Consider the following 7,541-nt stretch of genomic DNA (forward strand, 5'->3'; position numbering starts at 1 on the left):
GGGAAAACAAGCCTAAGGCTGAAATTTGTGGACAGCTTAAATTTGGTTTTCCACATCAGAGGTAATTAACCTAAAGGGAAACTGGAAGTAGCCTAAGTCAGAGAGAGAATGGGAAAGTTGACCCTACACATGTTCTGAATTATATCTGTTACCATGGTAACACCTGGCTGGTGTAGGGCTAGGGTGAAAGAGGAGGTTGGAGCCTCACTTGGAGTGTGCCTGATGCCCTGACAAGACTCATGAAGTTAACATCACCTCCCAGAAGAACAGTATAACACAAAGTTCTTTGCAAGGAAATTCTTATTGAAGTGGAAATTAATTCATTTATGGAAATAATCAGATTATTGTTTATTTGTAAATATGTAAAAGCCAAGTTATGCCCTGATACAGCAAGGCCCTTTAGCACAGGCCTAACTTTGGGCAAATACATATGTCAGTGCTCCAACTGTTCCTGTACATGCTTGAAGCCACATGCCTGCTTAAAAAACTCTGATAGTCCACGGCCATAAAAAGCAAACATCCATGGCACATTAATTAGATGCAGGAAGTTATCCTTCCACTGTACTTGGCCTTGGTGAGGCCACAGCTAAAGTACTGCATCCAATTCTGGGCTCTGCAATTCAGAAAGGATGTGGAGAAGCTTGAAAGAATCCAGAGGAGAGCCACACGCATGATCAGAGGGCAAGACAAAAGAACTTATAAAGAGGGGGTGAGAGCCATGTTACCTCTCAGCTCCATGTTCTTGGGGAACCCTGGCACAGGATGCAACCTGTCTGACTCGCAAAGTATTCCCCCTCACACACACACAAAAACTGATTACGAAAGACAATGAAGATGTAGTGGGAGACGCACCCAAAGCCCTCCAGATAAGGGTGACAAAAGTGAAACAACTACCCTAAGTCTCGTTTGCATCTGAGCTGGAACCAGATGACAATTCATTTCCAAGGGAGATGGAGATCAGAAAGCCCGAAGCAAACACTGCAGTCAATTCTGGGATCAGAGAAGCAGGGGAGCACTGCATGATGGGGAAGCTGTGCTTCAAATGCTAATCAACCCACATTTACAGACACCCAGCTCAACATTTATCAGACCAGTTCTAATCTGGATTTACAAAGGACTTTTGCCCCCCAAACACACACCCCTCATCTAACCAGAACTAAGCAGAAGTAAAGTTTAATAGGTATCTGGGGCCGTACATTCCCCAGTCCCACTATGGGAGGCCAATTTAAAACTTGATGAACTAAAACTCGGTTGCCGGGTTAGGGAATGCTGAGGCAAGAGACCGAGTCAGAGGGGGGATGGGCAACATTTGAACAATGGTACAGGGTTCATCACAGCGTCCAGCCCGTTGGAGCCCTGTCCACAAATGTTGTCATAGTTTTCCTGGGATGACTGGTGGAAGTCCTCCTCACGAAAGTTTATCAACACTCCAATAATTGCCTTAAGTCTGTTAAAAGACTACAATAAGATCTGGTAAAGTCATGCTAAGCTGAGATTTATTCACAACAGGTAAAAATCCAAAACCCTGATGCTGCAAGTTATCCATGGTTTCTGAAGTAACAATGAAGTATCCCATCCAGTATATCTGCTATCCATAGGAATTTCAAGCTGGCTCCTAAGTGTCTAGTTACTCTTTAAAACCTTATGTTTTTCCTGGCTGTTAATCAGTTTCTTAAGATGTTCCAAACCAGACAACCCCTTGTCAATAAAAAAGACAATTATTTACACTATTAAAAAATGCTTTGAAGAAGCTGAACTGAAGGTATAAAAATCTGTAAAAAAAAGGAGCAAAGAGTGCTTCAAGAGGAGAAATCTCCCTGACACCATCTGCTGTTGTTCTTGAGAAGCTGGAAGTAACAGATCATCTCCCTTCAAGGATTGTGCTGAGAACTTTGACCTGTCAGCTGTGCAACCCAAGTGCCTTGGACTGGTGAGATCCCAGCTCTCTCTCTCTCTCTTTTCTCTCTAAGCATAGATTTCTGAACTTGAACTGTATTAGTTAAGCTTAAGCTAAGTTTCCCCAAATACTTAGTGAAACCAGGGTAGTATTGTAATTGTTTGTGTTTGTTTTTCCTTTGCATGTCTATTACTACTAGTACTATTATGTATTTCATATACTTAGTAATAAGTAACTTTTATAGTTGAACTGGTAGTAACTGGGTATATTTTTCCTTCTCTACTTCTCCTTCCCCACTTGCTCTGCAGCAATGTTTCTTTTACCTAAGCTAAAGATCCCAGTGAAGCCCAAAAATACTGTGGGGGACTGCTCATCAAGAGGCTAAAGATTGGGATGTGCTGAATTTGAAACACATAAGGGGATCAACTTGTACAGGCTGATTGGCTCAGACGTGCCCTAATGAGCTGACTGCTGGCCCATGAGGGTGTCATCTGGACACCCAGCCGGATTCAGAGGTATTCTGTTTACCTGTGTGCTTACATCTGACTGCAGTTTATTGTTGCTCTGATGAACTGATTCTTGGCATATGAGGGTGTCAGCCTGTGCATGCTGATCAACTCGGCCAGGTCAGGCGTGTCACGTTAATCTGTGTGTTTGTGTGTGTGTGACTGATTTGGTTACTGGATGAACCCAGCCCCATTGAAACCGAGTCCTGCAAGATAGCTCCATTGGGGGTGAGGATTTGCAGAAGGAAGATATACAGCTCCATATAGAAACAAGTAACACAAGCAGCACATTGATAGAATTACAAAAACCCTAGAATCGTATCCCTAAGAAATGAGCACACCCCAAAATGATGGGCAAATCTGGTAACAGCCATGGCACTCTTCAGCCTGGAGAACCATAGGCACCGGCATGACTTGCTAGCAGCCTATAAGTACATAAAGGGTATGCATCAGGAACTGGGAGAATGTCTGTTCACCAGGGCACCCCAAGGGAAGACAAGGTCCAACAGTCACAAACTCCTGCAAAACCATTTTTAGCTGGACATAAGAAAAACTTCATTACTGTTTGAGTTCCTGAGGCCTGGAATAGACTCTCCCAAGAGGCTGTGCAAGCACCTACTTTGTACACTTTCAAGAAACATTTGGGTGCCTACCTTGCTGGAATCCTTTGACCCTAGCTGACTCCCTGCCCCTTGGGCAGGGGGCTGGACCTGATGATCTTGCCAAGGTCCCTTCCAGCCCTAATGTGTATGAAATCTATAAAACTAAGATTCCTTAGAGTCAGTCTTCTGTTATCATGTATCCCATGAATCAACAGAACATCTCTTGAAAGAGATGATGTTGGGGTGGAAAGAAATATGTTGAAAGAGGGGAAGTTTATTAAGATTTTAACACCAGTCTTCTTTAACATGAGACTCAGGTAAACACCTACTTGCAGGGTTAAAAAGAGAAAAAAAAGAAACAGGCAGATTGGAAAGGTTGCCTTGGGAACTAAAAGCTTGAAAACTGATATTAACCCTGATCTGTAAATTTTAATTTTAAAAGTTCAAAAATAAGCAGGTCAGGTCAGTGATCAGATGCTGAAACATTGTAAACTAGAAATCAAACAAAAGGATAACTGCAATGCAAGGAAGCTTAAGATGAAAGGAGCTTTAGACCTTTCAATGTGTCTTCAATATTACTTTTCCTAGACCTTTCAAGTGGCAGGGAAATTACTAACTTTGCATTTTAGAAATGCATTCCAACTTCTTTTGTACTGGAAGGAGAAAAAAAACCAACCTTTGATTTCTTTGCCCCCTCAGGAAAATTATTCAATTACTTTGGCCCAATGAAATACAGAAAGCTTGACACCAAAGGACTGGAATCCAGCCTCCGAGCTGTGTAACAGAGTAATGTGATGAATGGAATGGGGGAAGGATAAGAAGGATAAAGGTACTCTTTTTATTTGGCTTTGCACATGAATGAGGATAAGGATTAAACAGAAAGGAAAGGTGAACTGGCTGCACTAAAAAGAACTACCTGGTCTGTTATGACCCCAGACTGTGATCCGTTCATTGATTGCTTAAAACAACTAGTCTGAAACATACTATTAATGTACTAGTACATTTCTTAAATTTCCAAATATTGGTTTTGGCCTGCCTACTCATATAGAGATTATCTGGACTTCTTTAAGTAGCACAGGAGAAGGGACAGTGTAGAGTCCCTCCATCACAGTGAAAGATCACTGCCCTGCAAAAGCAGTGCTATAATCCCTTAAGGCAGAGAAGTTCACCGCCCTCTTGTTTTACTGTCCAGCTTTCCCAGGTTTTGAAGACAGCATGGAGCAGGACTCACCTTCCTCTACTCTAGGAGTCAGCAATGCTGCAGGAGCTGCGGAGTCATATTATCCACCTTGTAGACATACCAGCCCTTCCAACCCAGCTGCTGCTGCCACTGCTTCTCCCCGCCATGCAGCCACTATGCCTTGTCAAAATGCTACCAAAGCCCTGGACATCTGGCAAACTGCAAAAACCCCAGGTTGAATAAAATGGCTTGATAGGTCAGGTCTGGTTGACAATCACTTCTATACTCCGTGTGAAGAAAATGAGAAAGGAGATCCATCACTGCAATTGCATGGCTATTTGGCTGGCAGGTCAACCTCTTTGAATCCTCTTCCTTACATTACATCTGTGCAAAGTTACTTTGAATATTCCATTTCATACTTTGCCATTGGCTTGCAGACTGCCTCCTTGTACCTGTCCCATTACTCAGATCAGACTGGTATTTTAAATTCTCTCCCGCTGCACTGACTAATCTTAAAATAGGTTTTCATTTTTAAAAATTAGATCTGATTTGCACCCTCTAAACTACAAAATGATTCTGGTCTGAATTACTGCAGTTTTCCCTTGGTTAAATCATACTGTAAGCCAAAGGCAATGTTCACATTTCATGGTTCACATACACTAGCAAGAGATCTACTGATTTGCCAAAGCCAAGAGTGAGAACAGTGCCGTTGCAGAAAAAACAACATAGCTTGTTCAAGGTGACTTTTACACCGGTAAACAGCAGCCTGGGGACATTCCTGGGAATCCAAAGTCAGAGATGCTCAACAGCCCACATACAACAGCAAAAGCAACAAATGTGGAGAAGGAGTCAATTTTGGGGATGAGAGAGACATGAAAAAGAGGGGAAGTAAAAAGACAAGTGTAGAGATGAGAGAAGCGCTGGTAACTCAGGGAATGGAATTGCATAGGGAAGAGGCAGGCAAAGAAATGAGAAAAAGCTGAGAAAGAACACTAAAGGAGTGATGAATCAGAGAAGGAATGCTATGGTGAGCTAGAAGAAAATGAAGGTATACATGGCTTAGCATTTCCTTGAGTCTGGTGGAATATGACACTGGTTACAGCAGAGGCATAACAATATGGCCAGGTACCTGGAGTAGATGCCACAAGCACAGGCAGCAATGACTTTCCCTTGCCACTGTTGTCACAATCGTGAGGCTATAGCAGCAACTGGGGTTTTGTTTGTTTGCTTGTTTTGTTTGTTTTCCCATACACCCTACACCCTACTCAAATCAGTACCTGGAGCAGTTGTCCCAGTTGCCCTGCTGTACTTATATCACTGGGTTACAGACTACAGCTTTCTGTGCCAAAGTCACTACAGCCTTCGGGAGCCTTCTTGGCGCTTTCTCTTACACAATCTACGTAGCTTCATCCCTGTAATAGGTAACAGTTATAAAAGAGTTGAAGTTGTGTGTGTAAGGCAGTATTGTTATCCCTTTTTTACAATATGCAGAGATCAAGCAACCTGCCAGCAATCGCACAAGTGGAAGCAGAGGCCAGTATTTTTCTTATCCAAAAGAAGGATATCACATCAACAAAGCCCCCCACCTCCCACTCTTGTGTATCACTGTCTGCAAGGAAGTGGTTGTGTATTACAATCCCTACACACCTGGAACTGTTCCTCAGGTCTTGGCAATATTCATGATAAAAGCTGGCAGAATGTCAGGGCAGAATGGCACCTTAAAGGAAAAATTCATTCAGTAAAATATTTGGGCAGTTTCACAACCCACAGCACATGCTCATACAGAACAAAAGAACTCATACCTGTCTGTGACAAATGCCCAGCATATGTCTAGTTCATTGGAATTGTGCTCTACATTCAGCCTAGCAGAAACTTCAACCATTCTTTAAAACAAATGTTTCAGTTCTACAGAGCCACAGATGCACTGAAGGTGAACAGGAGGAAAAAGAATGATGCAGCCTGCAAACTGGCACCAATCTGAGGCATGAACACATTGGAAGCACTGCTATTATGAAACAGCATGAGAGAGAGAGAGAGAGAGAGAGAGAGAAAACAATCCCTGTATTCTTATGTCATTGTAAACTGTGTGTCACAATTATGAAGTGATCCCCTAGGAATGAGACCTTTAACAGTAGTTAATATTTAGGAGACAGGGCAATACTATAATGGATAAAACAGCTCACTTTCAGTTGGATTAAGTTACTTTATAAAAAACAATGAACCTGGGAAACTACAAGAAAACACAATGTCTAGATTCAAAACAATCTGCAATAATGTATCGATTAAAATACAACTTACAGATTATATGGGTAGCAGGTTTTAATCAGACACATGGCCAGATCTCATGAACTCCTCTGTCTTAAAGGGTAAGACTGGACCTATGTTAAGTAGTGTTTTTCTCAGCTGTTCTTTCTGCAAGGGAAAAGGATATGTCCTACCTTGTTTAAACTGAAAGGCCCAGATGACTGGGTGATATAAATTGGCACAGAATCATGATTTTTATTGTGATGAAACAGATTTCCAGGATGATTTCTTTTTGTTTTGACAAATACAGGTATGTGCACACTTTTGTGTGGCCTTTTCCCTCAGTCCCTCTTGCATCTAATAGATTCCACACAAAGGAAATATTTTAAATCAACATTGTAGGTTCAATTCTGCTGTTGTCACTCCTTGACATAGTAGGTAATTTAAGGCACAAATCAGGGTTGTTGGTTGTAGCCATGTTGGTCTAAGAACATAGGCAAACAAGGTTCTTTGGGTAAATCTGATATCTTTTAGACCAACTATACTCTACTTATGTATAAATGTGGCCATACAAATAATTGTTTTTTCATTCCAGCTACTGAACTGGCAGGGATGGGGAGGGAGAAGGGGAATTGGTTTGGATCAAGCCATACCCTTTCTTCTTGTTGAAATCAGAAAAGCAAGCCAAAAATCATTTTTTCACATGTAACATTCAATTGAAGGACTAGGCTTACAAAATATACACACAAAGTAGAAGTTGCTCCCCTGTTGCACCAACCCAGTGATAAGGGCTCTTGCCAAGATGCTAAAGACCTGGGATCCAATTCCTCTAATGGATAGATAGATTTCTATTCTTCCATGTATCCCAACTCTCAGGTTACATTAGGGCTGTGCAAAGCTTCGACTTAATATTCAATTCGACAAATATTCAACATATTCAACCTTGAAGAGTGGAAGTTGAGTCGAATAGCAGCTGGTTGAATAGCCATCGAATCGAATACCGGATGTCGAATATTAACAGAGCGAATCGAATATTTGACAAGGGTCAAATATTCGACTTACCTATACTGGATTCCCTGTGGGGGGGGAAAAAAAAGGGAAGTTAGGGGAGG

The 7,541-nt window shown here is 41.9% G+C and overlaps 1 long non-coding RNA gene across 2 annotated transcripts; it reads left to right on the plus strand.

Moving 5' to 3' along the window:
* Positions 1–1,823: 1,823 nt before the first annotated feature.
* Positions 1,824–4,343, plus strand: LOC149868554 (uncharacterized). Of its 2 annotated transcripts, none has more exons than XR_016441056.1 (3): positions 1,824–1,930; positions 3,705–3,834; positions 4,198–4,343. It is a non-coding gene; the product is annotated as an uncharacterized LOC149868554 (long non-coding RNA). The 2 variants fall into 2 exon arrangements; XR_016441055.1 differs by lacking the exon at positions 1,824–1,930 and adding an exon at positions 2,327–2,412.
* Positions 4,344–7,541: the final 3,198 nt, after the last annotated feature.

Source organism: Crocodylus siamensis, chromosome 3, assembly GCF_052110815.1.
Source record: "Crocodylus siamensis isolate JL-2025a chromosome 3, ASM5211081v1, whole genome shotgun sequence".
Taxonomy (NCBI): Eukaryota; Metazoa; Chordata; order Crocodylia; family Crocodylidae; genus Crocodylus; species Crocodylus siamensis.